The 19,984-nt window shown below is 37.9% G+C and overlaps 1 long non-coding RNA gene across 1 annotated transcript in view; it reads left to right on the top strand.

The window, feature by feature from the left end:
• LOC309882688 overlaps positions 1 to 19,761 on the top strand; it is a 35,164-nt gene extending 15,403 nt beyond the window's left edge. Inside the window, exons 4-7 of the long non-coding RNA XR_014318341.1 lie at positions 9,596 to 9,675; positions 9,835 to 9,901; positions 16,822 to 17,011; positions 19,671 to 19,761. This is a non-coding gene — a long non-coding RNA (uncharacterized lncRNA). The remainder of the gene's footprint in view (positions 1 to 9,595; positions 9,676 to 9,834; positions 9,902 to 16,821; positions 17,012 to 19,670) is intronic.
• The last annotated feature ends 223 nt before the right edge of the window (positions 19,762 to 19,984 follow it).

The raw sequence follows: 19,984 nt of genomic DNA, 5'->3' as shown, positions 1-19,984 counted from the left end.
GCAGCCCTGCTGGCTGCGTCCAATGCTGGGCAACATGGTCTCTGCCAGCTGAAACAATTTGAGTGCATAGCACAGCCCCTTATGGAGACGTGCTCTCAGAAGGTCAGCTAAAGGGGCTTTAAAGCTGCAGTAAGGGACCCTGTGTGTCAGGATTGCTGCTGGAGACCAAACCACACTGTTCACTGGAGCTCCAAAGCAGCTGAGGCCCACAGGGGCCAGGATTTGGTCTTCCAGGTTGGACTGCTATTCCACTTGGGTGCGGTAAGAAGCTCTATACCACTAGAGAATAAAATCATCAGAAAATACAACTGTGATTATTTTTCTGCCTGCCAGTGACAGCATTAAGTGCTTTGCATTGTCCCCTTAGGATTTGATCATGTAATTTTTTTACTGGTGAATTTACTTTGGGTGCATATGAGGGAAATCAAGATTTCCCATTCAGTAAGTCAGTTTTGTTCCATAAACATTAACTCTGCATGTTAAAGCTGTCCTACGGTGATCTTGATGTGCACATAGTAGTGTTTTCATCTTTTCTATAAATATTTGTAGTTGATCATGCATTACAATAGGGCGTTCCTGTCCTTTGACTTTGCCCTTTTTTTTAGCTTGTTCATCTGATTTGCACAGAAGGGGGAAGAAGGGTTTATGGAAAAGATAAACTGCAGACTCAACTCTTTGTGTGGATGTGTATGCATGTTAATAAAATCTGCTGAAAAGCTATTTATGGATTTTAGGGAAAATGCATTGGCTGCATTTTTATGGAGCTAATGAAATCTTAGTTCTTCTTTATTTAAATACAAAGTTCCATGAAAAAAAATGTATGTGGGAATTATAAGTAAGCATTAGAAGTTAAGAAGCTTGTTTTAGTTTTGGGGAATTATTCTATCATGGAATTTTAAATGTCATATTCATCTTCTTTCATTTCCTCTATGAACACTTCCCCCAATTTTCATATGTTACTGTATTTCAAAGCTTTTTGACCAGAAAATGGAAGTCTTCTGATGTCACTCATGTTTTAAATACTTTGCTAGTTCAGAGTCTTGGTAGTCAAACTGCCACTAGTCCTAGGACTGTGTTTCTGAGTGCCTTAGGCTTTTGGAATAGCCTGAAAACCTTTCTGAATCATAGAAAAACACCATCTATCTCAGTGATTTTATTTCATTTTTATGTAGGATTTGAGAATTAGTGTTTTCATATTTTTCTAGTATATGATTTTATACCTTAATATTACTTCCATTTTTGCTCAAGTATTGCCTGAACCAGCAATCGCAACACCCCAAGCTAGGAAGCTGCAAATCAGGGCAGGCATTTCAGTAATTTGTTGTCTCTAGATCTTAGGTAGAATCCTCCTGTTAGTTGATTGGCAAAACAGCAAAAGTTCTTCGGTGAAAAGAACCCACATTGCAATTATTTTTGCTTAAAATCGTAAAACAGTTAACCTTTGAATATGTCCTTTACATGAACCTATCTTTATGACTGGGCATGTAAAATAACTTTAAAATAACATACAAAATACAGTAAAATTTCCTGGGGTTCTATCCTGCTTAAATTTATGGCAGTTTTGTAACCAAATTCAGATCTCTTATTTAAATTGAGCTAAGCTCTAAAAAGCTAAGTTCTGTGTATCCTTGAGATAAAGAATACTGTATTTATTATGCAAAAAGTATTTACATTTCAAGCAATTATTTTTAAAATAAGCATAGGAGGCTTTTAGTTATATATGGAGAATATATTGTTGTAGGTTCATTTTTTTAAGAGATATTTGAACGTTACTGGTCTAGCATCACTGTCTTTTCATTTGTCTTTCATCACTGTGCTTTCAATACCATTCATCTATGGACTAATGCAATGCCCACTGAAGTCAATAGAAGTCATTCAGCTGACATCAATGAACAATGAATCAGGCCCTTTAAAAAAGAAGAAGAAACTCGAGTTTACAAGGGTTAAACAGAGCACTGAGGAAAAAAACTCTGTGGCAGGATTGGTGCCTTCCCCTGTGTCCCTACTGCACCTAGTGCTCTGCTGCCAGGCAGAGTATCAGCAAAACAAGCTGATTGTGGAGCTCCGCTGGTAGCTCCGATAAGGAAAGGCAGTTTTGCCAGTCAACATCTGAATTGTTTTTCTGTACAAAGCCTTAGTAGGTATTAATAATTGTAAGACATGGTAGAAATCTGTTCAGATAGGTGTCATCGATGCAGATGTTGAAAAAGACTTTATTTGCCTTCCGCCCAGTGTTTCCAAAGAATTCATACTTTGCTATCAGTCTTTCTTTGTTCTGATTAAGTTGTAATCATTCAAAAGCAGATTCAGAAGCTTGCCCTCCCTCCTTCAACGGCCCCAGTGTTTGTTTTATACCCAAATGTGACATTGTTACACCAGAGCAATCGAAAAAGGCTGCAATGATCAATTGAGGGCCCAATCAAAGCCTAACAGATAGGCAGCCGTTCGCCGCTGTTTGATATAAAAGGTGTTTTATTTCTCATCACTTTTTTGTCACTGAAAGAATGCTTCCTACGTGCAGATTAATTAAAGTGTAAACATTAAATATTGATTGATGCATTATCAGCATGGAGCAGTTGCCTCCACTCAGATTGATTCCTGCAGTGATTTATTGTCATATTTGTGGAGTCATTTCACTTGATAACAAAGAGAAATCGCCTGCTCCCTCTGCCTCTCAGGCTTACTTCCTGGCTCCTGCGCTGCACCTCCTCATCCTCAGTGACTCTCGGTCTTTGCCTGCTTGGAACTGGTGTGGCCTCATGGTATTTTCAGGAGAAAAGTTTAGTTCATCTCAGTTTGGCATTTGCATAGTAAGTTTAGAGCTCAGCAGGGAAGTGGCAGCCCTGTGCTCTCAGATGGAACATCCCTGGTTAATGCTTTCACCCTGCGTCCCACACAGCTTCGCTGCGTGCCAGGGCTCAGGCACAGCTTTGCAAACACAGGTTCAAATTATTAGGGTTAACTCACTGCCAACTTGACAGGAAGGTGAACTTTCAACAGAACAACATTGTTCAGGTTGGTTTTATGGCTAAATTATGCAATTAGTTGTTCTGGGTAGGAGCACAGCCACACAATAGCATATCAATTTAAAGAACTGCAGGTTTTTACTCTTGCTTTTGGGCAAATACATAAAAGACACCTTCATTCAAATCTTGGAAATGGAAAGCAAAGCTCTGTGGTGTGTTATTGAGCACCTGGGTTAGAAAATCTTTTAAAGAAATTGTACTGAAAGACTCTGTCTTTTGGCTGTGGGTTCAAACAGGCCAGTCATCCAAACAGCCTTTCCCTCTTCTCCCTAAAAGCCTTAATGTTCTTCCTCTGCATTCATCTCCATCAGGAACAGCCCTTGCCCAGCACCACACATGGTCAGAGCTGCTGCATGCAGCCGTCCATGCCAAAAGGAGCCATAGCCCCTATGACATAGGTTTGTTCAACACCACCAGGGGCTATATTCCTTCCTCTTCTGTGCTCACACATACAGGATGGCCATCCAGTTTGTTTACAGCCAGACACTGCCTGTGCTGGCTGAAAGAGCTCTCACTGACCCAGTCACCCACAGAAGAAAATTGTTCATGAAATTGCTTTGTTTTGCAGTAACAAAACTTAATCTTTTGCATATGTGGCATTAGTTTAACATTCAGAGACTGAGATTAGTCAAAATCTGCTGAAATCAAACATGAGTAAGACCACAAAAATATGTAATGGGCAACTGATGATCTTGATTCAGTCATGAAACTTTAACCTTAAGTCACAGGAGCAACAAATACTAAGCTTGTGAATTCACTGCAGCAGATCATTTCAATCCTGGACCTGCAGAAAATTGTAGGAACGGCTCCCTACGTAAGCAGCAGCCACCCCAAACTGGCTCCCTAAGAAATATGAATGATGATTTCTCTAAAAGGCTGTCACAAACATTGTATGAGATTTCATTTAGATAGGTGTTCAGTTGTACTGCTCCAATTCCTGACCATCGCTGACATCTGCCCAAACACACCAACAGCACTTTATTTAGGATGTTTTGATGTTTTACAGATGCACCCAAACCTGGGTGAAAATGCTGCTATTCCAGGTCCTTCCCCACCATACATTTCCTACCAGGAGCTCTTCCTGCCCTCCGTCTGTTCTGTCTTCTGCTCCAAGCCAAAAGTTTTGCATCAAGTTGCTGATTTCTGGGGAGTTACGCCCAAATTTGGCACTCCTCAAATTAAAAAGCAAATAAACCAACCCCAAAGTATTGCAACAGTGTGCTCATCTGGATTCCTTCAAAATAATGCTCTCACAAGATCACTTTCCCTTGCTGCTTGTTTGCTGTTGCCCTTCCTACCCACTGAACAACACTGTTGTCAATTTTCCGTAAATTGTCAGCCTTATTTAAATTGTCAGCTTCTCCAGTCAAAGACCTTGCTTTCCCGTTTGTCTTTAAACTGCTGTGAAAACCAGTGTGGCTGTATAACCACCACTGCTACAAATGCAGTGCTGAAAGCCTACGTGCTCATAAGACTGCTGAAAACAAGATCTATTGTCACTGTAATTATTGTAGAGTGCATTTACATTTTTATAAAGCCTTTCATTCAAAGATTCTAATCCATTTTGTGGGGAAATGTTCTTAAATATCTGTAGTTAGAGATGAAAATGTATTTCATCTATGAAAATAGTTTCTTTTAACACTTTTCATGTGACAGATAAAGACTTTCTAACAAATGGTTCAGTCTGAATTGTGTTATGTTGTTTAGATAGGACCACACAAGAACAAATTAAAAGTGATCGCAGTTGCAAAGAGTCTGTGTTCTGCAGGTCAAACGTGGACCTGAGATGCATGTACAGAACTTGTCCCTCTGGGTGGCATTAAAGCATCTTGGGGGGGGGGGGGGGGGGGAAGTTCTATTGACTTTAATGGGCATAGAGTTTCCTTTTAGTGTCCAGTTGAAGATGTACAGAGATGCTTACACACAGCTTGGACCTAATGGTAACTTACTGTAGAACCCCAAACAGTTTCCAGATGGAAGCAGTCCTGAGGCAGACATCATCTTTCAAAGAAGTAAGGGCTGTGACTCTATTGTGGTTTGTCCTGATGTCAGTACACCAGAAGGGCTTGGTAACTCCAGGTAGCTTTTCAGCTGCTCGTCTTGATCTTTGCTGCAGGCTTTTTTTCAGTAAGGTCCCTACTTGGTATTAGTGCAGCGGACTGGTAAAACTGGAGTTACATTAGTTGGGTTTCTACTTAAAAGAAGAGGTGTAAGTCATTGTACAGCAGCTCAGTATGCTTTATTTATTTTTCTCTGAACCCCCACAAATATTTCTGATGGAACTGGTGGTGGTGGGCAAGATATGGAGGTGGGCAAGTGGAGTGAAAGACACTGGGAATGTGTGGGAAAATCACAGAACAGAAAACAGATCTTTCCGATAGGCTGTAAAATGATTTTGTAAAAGCCGTATATGTTATAATACCACATTTCAAATATTGTCCTCCAGGGACAGATTCTGAAAGGAATGAGATCTTTGTGAAGTGACCACTTCCTTCATTGCACCTCACTGTTGTACGACTGTTGTGTAAATGCCACACAATAGTCAAGAACAATAATTTTAAATTATGTAATTTGGGGGGGAGGGGGATTTTAAATGTGGTGAAAATTTACTTTTTTCCTCATAAGCTTTCACAGGATCCCAGGATAGTTCAGGTTGGAAAGATCCGTGTCTTAGAGTACTTCTCTTGAATCCTGATTAGGGTTTCCTTTCACCATGTACAATTAAATCTGACATGAAGGGATACAAAAAGATGTTTGTTAAGGACTTAGAAAGCTCAGTACTGAGCTTTCTACACTCAGACCTAGAAGCTGAAATTTTAGCAATGTTCATATACATAGGGGTTGTAAACTAAGGAGTCTCAGATTCACAAGTAGTTCCCCCTCTACCCCCCAGCCAAAAAATAAAAAATACAAGTAGTAGTTGTGATGATGAATGGAAGACCACAGCTCTTCCCATCTCACTGAAGAGATTTTCTGATCTGCAGTAGGAGGTGGATATTAACTACAACCACTCTGCCAGTTTGTTCCTATAAAGTTACAGTTGTATGACCTTTTTAACCAAGTAGACTCTATATATAAACTTAGATTGCAATATCCATGCAAATTACCTTACTATTTCACATATCACTGTAAGACCCGCTAAATGAATGCTGTTGCCCTAAACTGTGGTATTTACCTTCCAAAAATGAGTTTACCATTTTTGCAGCAACAATTACAGGTTGCATGGGAATGGTGTGTTATTTCCTGAAATTGTATGTAATTTATTTTTGAAAGCTTGAAGCATAGTTTTGAAGTTAAATGTGTCATATTTGTAACTGCTCACTTCATGTTATTTTACAGTCCCTGAAATACCTTAGATAATAAATGCAAATTAAGGGAAAATAAATTACAATTTGTGGAGTGACCAGTGTCTGATTATATATAATATAATCAACTTCATCCTGTGCATAATATTTATCTTATTAATTATCCAATGTACTTCAGAACAGTTTTAATGATTAGTGATTGTTTCTCAGTGGAGAGGGATTAGGTTTGTTCGTAAGATGCATTTTATATTTACTCTCTGGTTCACTAGGACTGAATGTTTTCTAAATGTTATACTAATTGGAAAATTATTATTATAACGTTAATCATAAGCACATACAACTGCCATTGCTCAAATAGTCTTCTATGATCTTTGCCTCTGACTCTTTATTACCTTAAAAACTTTGCCTTGCCAAAAAATGTTCTAATTTATTTATTATTATTATTATTTGAGTTTGAAGATTATTGTATTTAGAACTACTAAATAGATCGGTAAGTCATAATTATCTGTCCTTTCTTTGCCTATCCTGTAGCCTACTGGAATGAGAGAGGATTTTAAGTTAACGGAGGTTCTATTAGGAGAAACAATTTCAGTCCAAAAATAAGCTTTTTCATTCTTAGACTGTAGCTTGTGTTATGACAGAAATTAACATTTTTGTGACCTGTAATTAACTGTGCTATATGCTATAAATAAGATTTGGCAGCTATAGCTGGAGTCGACTGTATCTTGAGGTCTAGTTATCTGAAGCTGTTTTTTTTATTTATAGCATTTTGTATTTGCTAATGACACTGCACAGTTCAGGGATGCAGACAATAAAGAACACACATAAAGTCCGTGGCTGGTGCCTGCAGCCCTCTTCCATTTCATTCCTACAGTGGCATCAGAGTTTGCTCAAATTCTTTCTCTGCTTGGAAATCTCTGGGGTTAGTGTTTAAGTCTTTGATGCTGCTAGTAATTCCAGCCCGCACCATTAAAGCTGCATTTTGTAACCGTCCCTTGGTAATTGTTGCAAGGACTTAGACAAGTAAGACTATCCAAAGGCATCACTAAGGTCAAACTGTGGTAGAAAGTGCTCTGATTTTATCCTGGAGATTGATGCTTGTATCACCTTTTTTTCGATTCAGCAGCTAGGGTTATAAAATGTACTTGCAATCACTGATAACATGTTTGATCAAACTACAAGTGGAGTAACACAGTATTTTATACACTGTGTGTAGTTTTACCTAGTGCAATAATAAATCAGTGAAGGCAGAGGTCTTTTGTAAATTTTAATGAAAATTCAGCTGCTGAAAATATAGTTACTTCTGGCTTAAGTTCTCAAAATATTAATCCATTTCAGTTCTTTAAAGCTGTAAAAATTGTTTTAACTACAGACTTTGTAGGAAGGCAATAAAAGAACAAGCAATAAAATAAGTAGTAGTGCATTCAATATATTACAATTATTTTGTCATTGGCTATAAGCAAACTGAGTGGAGGGGGCCAGATGATAAAATGTACTTTGAATGAGCTGTAAAAAATGCCCATTTCTGAACACAATCTAAAAAACTCTGTGCTAGAAAGAGACAAAAGAGAATGAGAGAATGACCTCATCGTGCTATTGCATGAAAATAAGCAAGAAACATTCATGATTACATAACTTACAAATATTTACCAGCTGATCCATAAGCTGTATGATGTTGCAAAATATCAGTTAAACATTTACATATATAGTAAATCTAATTCATATCTATTAAACAAGTGGCACAAGAGGGAGCTGGCGGTTATAGAAATAAAGAATATTAAATATACCAATATGCTGTGGAGCTCCTATGGTATCTTTCTTTAAAAAATTTAAAGCAACATTTCTGTGAAGTTGTCATTATTCTTCCCTAAAACCTGCCAACCTACAGAAACAGACACAAAGATGATACCAAGTGACTGTGCTTATTAATTTGCTAAGGATTTGAACAACATTAAGGAGTATTCATGCTTGTGTTTTTTGTTTTTTTTTTTTTTGAAGTTGAGCAGAAATACAGTTCATTCAGTTATTCACTTTCCCAAGGTGGATATTTGCTCGGTTGCTCTTTTACAAATTACATCAAGCATATGCACATACATGATTTTTTTTTACAACGTAAACTAAGAGACAGTAGTTGTTAGCATTTGTAGTTTGCTTAGTTTTCTGCTGTGTTTCAGATGTTTGTCTCAAATTTCTTCCACTTCAGAATACATTGCAGAAATCTGGTCAGGGGAGAGTTAGTTGAAGTTTGATCATTTCGTGATTGGTTCAGAGAAGCATAAGATCATGGTGAATATAAAAAAAGAAAAAAAAAAGTCATAACATTAAATTTGAAGTGAAGCATCTTTAAAAAGCTTGAAAAACGATACCCCTTTTCACTATTACTAGTGTTTTCACACAGGAATTATGAATATTAGGTTATTTCTTGTTTTCTTGTTGCCTCCCCACAAACCTTAGATGACTGCCAGAATTGTATAGGGAAGAATGTAAAGTCTGAGTTTTCAATCTCATTTATCTCATTCTCTGCGTATGCAGTTCTGTTGGCTTTGAGGAGTTGTTTTCAGGTTAGATCGGTGTCAAGCTAGAATCAAATGATCACAGTTCAAACATCACACACACCACTCACCCACACAATGTTGTTGGCTTTCTCGAACTTGAAAGGTACAAGTGGTGAGCTGCAATGTCTTAGCAGCAGGTTCAAGGAAATAGCTTTTATTCGATTGCCTCTGGTGGCTGCTGTACTCATTCATACAAACTGTTTTTTTTTCCTCTAATAAGTTAGCTACAATAATTTTTGACTTGAACATGCATACTTGATCCAGACTCCAAATACTTGGCCAGGAAAGAGTTTTTTGTGATTCTGAAATGGAGTGTAGTTGGAAGTGGGGAAGGAGGGAGGAAAAGAAGGGTAAAGGGGCAAATAGTGGTTCCGGTATGTTCACTGAAGGTACTTGGTCTATTTCACAGCTCTTTTAAAAGGTCCATTGCTATAATACAACAGAGAATCTGTATAAATGTTTAATATTAAAGTACATCACAAGAAAATCAATCATACCAGCACTTTTACTTGTGCATAAAACATTTTCTGTTTATGTGACAGTACAGAAATTCTGCCTCGATCATGTTCCTTTTCAGCCTGGTTATGTTATTCACCTGCAGTGAATAACAAACATACTTTTTTTTAGCAAACTTACTTTTTTTTTTTCTTTTTTCTTTTTAACAGTGCAAAACTTCTTACCCAATTTAAACATAAAGCCATTTTCTCAGTTGCAGATCAGAGGAACTGAACTGATTAATACTAACTAAGAATCCTGCTTGCTACTACAAAAGAAAGGAAACCAGAGCAGGTACATTTGTACTTAATTAAATATTCTGTTCTCTGTAATCTAAAATGAAGATAGCCAGTGATGAATCTTAGATAATAAAAGGACTCTATGTCCTTTCTGAACACTTCTAAGTGTTCAGAATAAGCTTCTAAACTTCATAAATGTGTTATTTTTCCATAGAAAAGTCTCAAGTATAATAACCTAAGGATGGCATTCAGCAAGGATTTGCAGATGCACTCATTCAAAGGTAAGGACATTATTTTGGAGATGTGATTGGAAATCTCTCCTAAGAGCACAGGCTAGACCTCCTTCAGGCATTGTAGATTCTTCATGCTTCCGTTTGATTTTGGTTTTTGATTTTTCTAGTACATAAAAGTATACCACTCCTGAGACTTTCAATCTATTGTTTCATAAAAGTGCATGTCTCTTATAAAAACGCATGTCTCTAACTGCAGATAGCTCAGTAATCAGGCCTTAATCCTAGTCTTGTTTCCTTCACAACTTTACTTTTGTATAACCTCATCTTGGGCAAATTAATGTATTGCCTAACATTTTTTTTCTCTTCTGGAAACTGCAATATATGAACTCTTCGTTGAGAATTCCTTAGCAACTCGCAATTTACAGTTTAGATGTCATCCCCAACCATGTAAGATTTTTTTTTTCTCCAATAATAATAATAATAATGATAGAAACAGCAATAGGCAATGGATTTAGGAAGTGAATGGGAACCTTGAGAAAGTCTGTAGTATGTTTTATCTAGAGTGACAAAAGCGAAAACTGTTTAGAAACTACCATCCAATGGAGGAATGTTTTGTAGCCCTTAGAAACATTGTTGGCTTTCACAGACTGCTTGGAAAAAGTTAGCTTCAGTCTTGGGAAAGTGTATTCCCTCATGCACTGTGATATATTTCAGCAAAGCAAGCTTTCTATCAACTAGAACAAGTTTTTCTATGGTTCTGCATCTGTTTCTGCTCAGTCAAGGTGCATCTGGGAATATATTTTCCCTTGCAGCAGCAGGTGGCGTTGAATAGCACATGTTATTCTCACACTCATAATCATTTTGTCTTACATGTAGTAAAACCTCCTCTCCCAAAAGAGGTAATCCACAAGAGAAATTCAACAAGTTTTTATAGATGTAGCAGACTTTCTACACGACAGAGGTAGGGGTCAAATTCTTCCAACTTTAATCACACTGGGAAATAAGACCATAAATAATGTGTTCAAGTGACACCAAAAACAGGTGTAATACATTATTGTTATATTATATTTTCATTTTTCTACCCACAAAAATTTCTTGGTTTGCTCTTGAAGCACCACAGAGTTGTTGATGTGATAAGGTGATGTGTATAACGTACCAGTAGTCCTTCACTATGCAGCAAATTCACAAACCTGAGTTTGCTCTGTGCCGTTCTTTGTCCACTTTACCTCCAAAGAGCAAAGGATTTGATTCTTATCCCTGAAACATTATCAGTGTGTCCCCACTGAACATGGTGCAGCGTTTCAGATTTACACTTTGGTAAGTGAAGACAGAATGAGAATTAGCATTTTCCAAACTTCTCTCAATCTAGTTGTAAAAATTATGGGGTGTTGCAGAAGCAGTTTGAAACAGACCTCCAAATGACTTCCTAAGCTTATTTTTAAAATATCACACACAAGTAAAATAAAAAGATATTTTACCTGCACACAGGTAAAACCTACGAATGAAATAGAAATCTGTTACAGGGAAATGACTATACATCAATCTATTGTCAGTCTTTGCAGTGATTATGAGTATTTAAGAAATCCATCCATCTTCCTTTCATCAACAGTCAGAGTTTTCCATTTGCATATCTAATAATTTATGGCATGTCCTGACCCCAAGCGGTAATTGAACCAATAGATCTTCAGACTAGATTTACTCTGGTCTGGCTGCCACAGTAATGTAACTCTGCAGGAGTTTTGGATTACTCCAAATGCCATCTCCTCTTCTCAGAGGTTGACAGTCACAGGCAAAATTTAACCTCCCAAATGTCAAGGCAAAAACTCCATCACCTAATTTAGACTATCTGGCTCTCTTTTTGCAATACTTCAGATAAAAACAAGAGGCACAGTGATCACTCCCAATACTGCCCCCGGAAGACTGGTTTTAAAGTAAAACTCAGTAACCATAAATGAATTATCCTAAGAGTTTAAAACCATAGAAGAGACTAAATTGCAGAAGTGAAAGGCGGAATTCTATATACCAGAGTTCATAACTAGTAATGTAAAAAATAAGAATAAAAGGAGAGGGAAGCTGTTGCATCAGAGAGGAATCCAGTGATCAGAGACAGACTGATGAGAGTAGAGCTGCGAGGTGAGGAGGGGGGCAACGGGGTGCACTTCTGATTCCAGCGAGCCATGGCACAGCGCAGAAACACACAGCCAAGTGCCTGTGTTCCTTCTTCTCAAAATGTGGTTTAGAGGCCAATTTCAAGGCAGCATTATATGCTTCAGTGAAGGGTTCTCAAAAGCTTTGAACAAGAAAAATACCAGCAAACACACAGCTCTACACTGTTGCAGGCTCTTGCTGCATACTAAATATAGAGAAAATACAGCAACAGGGGTTGTGGTTTTCCATCAGGTATTGCTTGGGAAAACCCCTCCATACTCTTCAGCTACTTCTGACTGCAAATGAAGGGGCAGGTGCACAGGCTGGTCACGCTGCTGCTTTCAAATGATATTCCAGATATTATGACAAGACGCTGGGTTTAAAATTTTATAAGAAGTCTCGTCAGTTGGCTATTTTATTTTCCTGGAAAGGAGTTCAGTTGAACAAGCTCTGGCAGACACACAGAGCTATGCTGTTGCCACTGACACAAGTCCCAAATGAACACATACAGGCTGTGAGAAAATGCTACTGTCTCACAACTGTGGAGAAAAAAAAAAAAAAAAAAAAAAAGAGCAGCAAAGGTACAAACAAGGAAAATCTGACACAATCCTCAATTAATGGCATATGCAGTATTTATCTATCGATGATTAAGTGCTACCATTGTACCTTGATAGCTAAGTTCGATGATGATAGACATCCTAGAAAATAGGTAGATAGACAGAAAGATAGATATCCTTTGCTACTTCAACCATCCATAATACCCCATGTGTTGCCATCACTGCTTTGCCTGACCAATTGCCTATGTAGCCTGTTCCATCTTGTGTGATCAATATTAGCACTTCACTAACCTTGCAGAGTTACAGCTGTCTGCTAGCACAGGAAGAACCTCATCTTGCCTCATTGTACTGAAAGACAATCATATTGAAGAAGAAATGTCATTATCCATTCAAATACTTTTGTTTAATTGTTTTCGGTGACTTGGTTTTGTCTCTGATGCTTTTGTTTTTCCTGTTATACAAATATTTTATAGCAAAAAGCAGAAATGTACAAATGAAAGAACATTGAAGAGTTTAACAGGAAAACTGAGATAGGTGTTCAGTCTCCTGTCCAAGCCTCTGTGCCTCAGTTCTCCATTTGTAAAATGGAATTAACAATATCATTTATTACCCATAGTGAGACTAAGGATACTCATGTAATTATCACACCTAAATAAAAATATGATCCAGAGGCAGAATTGTTCCTGGTTCCTCCAAAGAGTAAGTGAACAATGAGTCTCCTAGTATGCCTGAGATACTGAAGGATGATAAGACACAGTAGTGTGTGACCAAACGGAAGGGAAGACAGGTCTGTGTGCAGTTTGGGAATGACAGCACTGGAAGAAAAATGTCTCTGGCCCTACCACCCAAATTCTCTCATTAACTGCTGAATGGAAGACAGCATAGAATAAAAAGTTCCTTATCTGACCCAGGGGCTGCTGAAAGAGTGGGTGTTCCCGGTGTGCATCTGGGAAAAGACAGCAAATACCAGTGAGGGACAGGAATTGTGACATCTCCCCTGGCACACAAATGGAAATACAAAATGGTGGGAAGTTTCCTGTGTTATCTGTGTGATCGCAGCATGCTCTCCTTGCCATAATGCAACAGGGGATAAATCTTGTTCTATTGAAGTGGCACACAGCTCAGCTGAAATTATCTGCAAAAACAGAACAAAAAGATTCCTGCCCTATAATGGTTGGTCTCCTGTGTTTCTGGCTCCTCTATCAACTCTCTCTAGTAACCATTTCTGTCTTTTTCTCTTTTTCTCTCTTTTTTTTTTATTTTTTTATTTTTTATTTTTATTTTTATTTTTATTTTTTTTTCATGTCAGGCTCCTCCAACAATTCTGCTTTTCCAAACTAGAGATGAAAGGTACAGGTAGAGAGTCAACTGCCTAATTGTCACCAGGCTAAATACTTCTTAACTTACTTATGATGCGATAAATCCTGGAGTACTTGCTGCTTACACAAGAGGATTTCAACACAGAATAATGTTCCAGAAAGGTATTTGTGTAGAAAAGAGAAAAATTCTGTGGGCAGTGTATTCTCTGGTCCTCTAAGAGTTACTACAAGTGTGGTTTGTTTTGTTTTGTTTTTCCTTTAATGAAACTGTCGGCAATAGGAAAGATTAAGGGCTATAAATTCTGCATCCAAACAGAGGCAGAACCACAGCATCAACTGTCAGAAGCTCTGAAGGTAGAGGCTTTTTAATTTGTATTTTAAGTTGTTTCTAAGTGAATTGTTCATTTCAATCAACAAAATAGGTTTGATCCTCCCAGCACTCCCTCACAATTTCCAGACTAGGACAGCAGTTGCACAGTGGAGTCAAAATCCCACCGTGTTCTTGAGGACAAATGCCTCCTATTGAGATGGGTGATGAAAGGCAAGGGTGCTGAGAGCTTACTTATTTGTGAACAGCTCTGAATTTTGCTCTATACATATTGCCAAATCTGCACCTCAGCTTGGCTTTTTTTCATGGTGAGGATGGCACAGCACAACAGACAAGGTTACTGCAAGAGATGGTGCAAGACAGCAACCTGCATTTAGAAGAAAGGTTAAAATGTATGGAAGCTCATGTAAGTAATAGGTTTGTGTCAGCTTGGAAATTAGTTTTCCTTTTTCAGTCCTTTTTTTTTTTCAGGTTAAAGTCACTGAATGAAAACCAGGTGTATTGGTGGGTAGTTATTCTCAGGAGTTCATCGACATTTATGACAAAGAAAACAATAGAAGTACATCATCAGGACAGCAGAAGAAACCAGCTCACTGGAGATGGCAGATGGACTAGACACTGATAGTTACAGCTAATAATTAGTCAGTCCAGAAAACAGCTGTCCCAGTGAAGGGAGGAGCTGGAGAATACCCATGAGTGCTCTCGTGAACTGTAGTTAGCTCAACAGAGGCCTCTGCTGAGCAAATAGTATCTGAGACAAGGTCAGAAACAGGCCAAATATCTCACCTTTATTCACCCATATAAGGACCATCTAGTGTCCCTCTTACTAGCGATGGTGGGAGGAGAAAAATTTTGTAAGGTACAGATAAGCATGAATAGATCTGTCTTAGATATACGGAAAGAAAAATCAAGAAGTGTGTTTCATGAAGTAAGAACATTCACACAGTTTGAATGTTCTATATATTTTGCTATAGTTTTCTAAAAGGCTCAGAAGTAATTTGAGCAGAGAGACTGATTTGCCATAAGATTTAAAGTGTACTTTTGGATCATTTTAAACTGTTTTTTGTCTTTGTTTAACTGAATTTGCCACACTTAAACTGAATCAAACCATTAATTTATCAGAAGTGCTTTATTCTTTACTCCAGATCTGTGCAGATCTAAGCTATGAACAGGAAAGCAGTAAAAAGTCTCATTTGTAAATATTTTAAAGAACACTGCTGTTCTGTGCAGCTTTATGTTCTTTTCTCTGGTGGTATTGAGTGCTTTTGCAGAAGCTCATTTGGGAAATGTATTCTTTGATTTTGGTAATCAATTGATCAACATTTGAAGCCCTGCTCAGACGCACAGCTATTGTGAAGAGCAGTACTTTCAAATATCCATTTGATTGTGTTTGTGATGCTTGCTTTATTCAACTCTGCTCCAGGCAAATTAAAATGTACTGCTATATAATAAGTATGGGAAGGTTAGCATTCACACTTCAGGGATAAAACATTTTGACAGTTCTATTCTACATTTGCATTTAAAAATTGTAACGCTTTTAATTAGACCCTATGTTTATGGTAGGATCTCTTGTAGGCATTACTACTGTGAGATTGTTACCTTTCAGGATTTGTTCTGGACTGTTTGCCTGTGGGGAAGTGCAAAAGCCTGCTGCTTCCACATACACATTGTTTTCTGAACCATGTTACATTTCATTTTCTTAAATTTCTCTTACTGCTCCACCTGTGGCATTACTGCAGAGTCACTTGGATTTGTTTCTGAGAATTTTAGTGTACAGGGTTAGGGAGGTGTGTGTGTGTATATATATATATATATATATATATATATATATATTTCTCACGTGCTTGGTATATTTTTGCACTGGTCTCCAAATTCTTGATTTTTGGTCCCAGTAGAATCCCCAGGGGGACAGAGGCAGCCATTGACAGGAGACAGGCAGGAGATGCTGCCATGACATGTGTTATCTTTTTAGCTCTTGGACAGGTGATGTTTAAACAAAGCACATACACAGACAGTGGTCAATATCCCGAGTTTATGAAAATGATCACTGACACAGGCTGATGTCTGAAGGACTGACTGCTAAAACTGCCCATATCACTTGTTCCCCTTTTATTTTATCTTCCATCTTTCTGTATTAGTAATGTTCAGCAGGGGAACCTGTTACAACACCTGCAACATTGCTACCACCAAGAAAACATTCACGGAGATTAAAAAAAAAAAAAAAAAAAAAGCAAATGTACACTGTCTCAAGAGGCCTGTCTGTAAACTGGACTATGTTATTAAAAATATATATATATTTTACACTTTTCAGAGGAGCAGAGGGAACTGGGTAAACATTGTAGCTTTTACCATAAAAATGTATTTCGGGGCTGAAATTAGGTTTTGTCCCTGACAGTCAGCCCCTAGATAGCCAGTCCTAGAGTCTGTGTGTAATTATTACTAGGTTTACCTTGGGAAGGATATGGAGTTTGGTGGTACCAGAAATCTTGTGCAGTGTATGCTCAGGGAATCCCCTCCTGCATAAGGCCCCAGTACTGTGGCTCAAATCCCAGGAAGCTCAAACACCCTCACAGACTTCTTTGAGTTGCTCATTTCCATATCTTCCTTTAATATTAGGAGCTATTTCTTCTGACTCAGAAATACATGTAAATAGAGAAATATCCTGGGAATTCAGATATATGATATGAAAGTCATGCTTTCTGGTTGTGAAAGGGACCACAAGTAAGTCCTCTATGTGCACCCAGATTGGATCTTCAATTTAAAAACATCAAAATGTGAATTATACAGAGGCTATCCAGCACTATGGGTAAGTACATTGGCCTTTCATGTCTTATTATGTTGTTAATTAGTTAATGTTTGTAAAGCACTTTGAAGATGAAAAGCCCTATATAAGTTCTAAGTGTTATTATCTCTAGAGACCTGGGTTCGATTCAAAGGTGCCTAATTACATATGCCATAAATTAGACTTAATGAGTTGTAGAATCATACAAAGCATATGATGCATGCAGGTTTCTCAGATAGATCTTGGCCCTATGGTCTGCTGCAGTGCTTCCTTCGGTATTCAGAGCTGTTAAGAAAAATTACACAAGAATAGAGCAGATAATTTCTAAAAATAATTGGATTACATTTTGGTATTATTTAGGACTTGGTGAAGCAAATTACTCTATCAGCAGCCTGACTGTACTGAACCTAGGGTTTTTCCAGTAACCAACTTCAAATTGCTGAAGTTAACGTGATTGTTTTTAAGCTGTGGTACAGACATAATTCAAATTCTTACTTCTGTTCCATATCTGGTCTTAGCAGAAGGGAGCTGAGCAGTATAATATGACTGCTCTCCTTCCAATAATGCCCTAAAATGTCCCATCAGGGCTGGGAACCTCTCAGTGTTGGGTAATGTTCACATGCAAAAGAAAAAAGTTCCCATCTTTAGAGATACTATCATACAATTTACAATAAGCCATTACAAGTGGGTAACGTGCAAAAGGGGGAAGTAGCAGTTATAGGAAAATGCGGTTTCATTGGCTTTGCAGAGCTGAGAGTTTCCATGTTATGTAACTTACATATTCTCTAGCCAAAAAGCTACAGAATGTGCCCTGCACAGGTCCAGGCACTGGGGTGGCTATCCCACAGTGAGCACAGACAGCTTCTTCTGATGAGTTCAGGGACACAGAAAAGCATCAGGATCATTCGCCTGTCCCAAAGTGGCTCCCTCGTGTTCTTGCTGCAGAGTATCTCCATTGTGTCTTGGGCCCTTTGCAGGCATACGGATAGAGGAAGGATTTATCCTGCATATAAATATGTTAGAAGTGATTGTGTTCATTAGTACAACCTAAGTAGATTGGAAAAACCAATTAATAGCAATTTACTATAAGTGTCTCTAACTGACTTCTTGAAAGTATTTATCCTGAAGTGAAAGTAATTTGATTTAGTTAATGTTTATTGTAAGTATATGCAGACTATCTTCCAGGGGAGAATGTATTTTTGAGTACTCCAGACAATTGAAACTAGTGAGCCCGCTGTCTGGAGAAAGCATCTGTAACCGCAGCCAAAAGAGGAACAAGGTTTCTGACATTCTTTCAAGACATGTGTTTGAAGCATGGGTTCCCATCAGTTTCAGAGTGAGTTGCAGGCCATTTTCCTTATATAGATTTAGACAAGACAAAAGCTGTCCTAGATTGATCTTGCTAATTGTCTTTGTGATTTCTCCCTAGTCCACTTTCTTCTGTTATTTGCTCATTTAGAATATGACTGTTTCCTCAAGAAACTTTAAATGGGACAAAGCATAGTTTCAAACTTCCTTTATTTTCTCTCTATCCCAATACTCATCTTCCCAATCTGCTTATATTTCTGGATTCCTAGAACTTGGTCTAGTCTTACACCTTAGTTACTGGGGTGTACGCCTTCAAAAACAGGATGTAGTTTTACTGAATACTTTTTATATATTCTAGTAAATAGGAACTTACAATAAATGCAGATTTGAGCTGCAGGCTGTGGTTAAATGTGTAGCAAACTTATCATCAAACCTTTCCTTCCCCACCCTGCCCCCTTCCTTTTTTTCAATGAACAGATTTTTATCCGCCTGGCTCGTGACTTGGGGATTTTTACAAGCAAACTTTGGAACTTGTCAAACATTTTGTAATTTGAGTCTGAAAACAGAAAAGCAAAAATCTTTAGGGAAAAAAAAAAAAAAAAAAAAAACAAAAAAAATAAAAAAAAAAAACAGTATTTTATACAGTGTGTATCAATTGAGAAAAAAATTAGCTTGCTGAAGAGCACAGAGGATTCTATTCTCTGACCTGTCACTTCTTAACCAGAAATTACCACTCTGATGATTCACTTTTTAATACTCCAAGGTAACATATATACTTGTGTAACTCCACTGAGCTACCAAATTACAAAGGAGCTGTAAGACTCTTCATTTCTGTACAGCTATAGGCTTTTACTGAAGAGCAATAAGAATGTTTGCATTGTTATTTCACCTGGGCATTTTAAGTCTGTCTCCACTCCTCCTCTATTTTCAAGGTGATACTGACTGACATGCTCTAGCAGTGGTATAATTATTGCTTTAACATCAGTGAAGAATCTGTCCAAGACAATGAGAAAGTTGTAAGCTTTAGCAGCTCCACTAGAGTGCCCGTTACAGACATCAGGCAGGAGGAACAACCATCCAACATTGTGAAAGCGCTTTTTTACAGCCAGGCCTCCAACTCTGACAAAAGTATGAATATTTAGTAAGTGTGTGCTTTGAGAAAAGAATTCTTGGGTTACAGGAGGCAAATGTATATGCAGAAATATCTAAGTCAGCTAATATCCAATGAAGAACTCTGGTCACTTGGCAGTTGTGTTTGGTGACCCAGTTAAGGATTTTACAAAAACAGTCACCATCTTTTTGTCTTGTTACTTCTCAAGTCATTTTCCTGTTTAACTCCCTAATTTAACAAAGCACTCATATCTCTCACTGAAAGTCTTTGACTGTGGAAGCACTGCTCATGATGTCTGGAAGAAGACTTTTGGATCATTCCTGCCTCCAGCTTCCTCTCCCTGCCTGCATGCAAGGGATTACCACAGGTCAGCTTGCAGAGAGGTAAGTGCAGCAGTAAGCAGTGGGGTAAGACAAGAATTTATATTGATGTGGCTGATTGTATACTAGAGTAGATGAAGAGCATTTTGACAGACTGTGCTGCAAAGAGATGTGTATTGTCATAAGCTCATTGGTATCTGTTGTTTATTTCCTTGGATTCATGAATTTATTTTTCTCTGCAATCAATATACAGTGTAG

This window comes from Aythya marila (genome assembly GCF_965140915.1).
Source record: "Aythya marila genome assembly, chromosome: 12".
NCBI classification, from domain to species: domain Eukaryota; kingdom Metazoa; phylum Chordata; class Aves; order Anseriformes; family Anatidae; genus Aythya; species Aythya marila.
The sequence above is the reverse complement of the archived record's forward strand: the minus strand, read 5'-3'. Positions and strand labels throughout refer to the sequence as shown.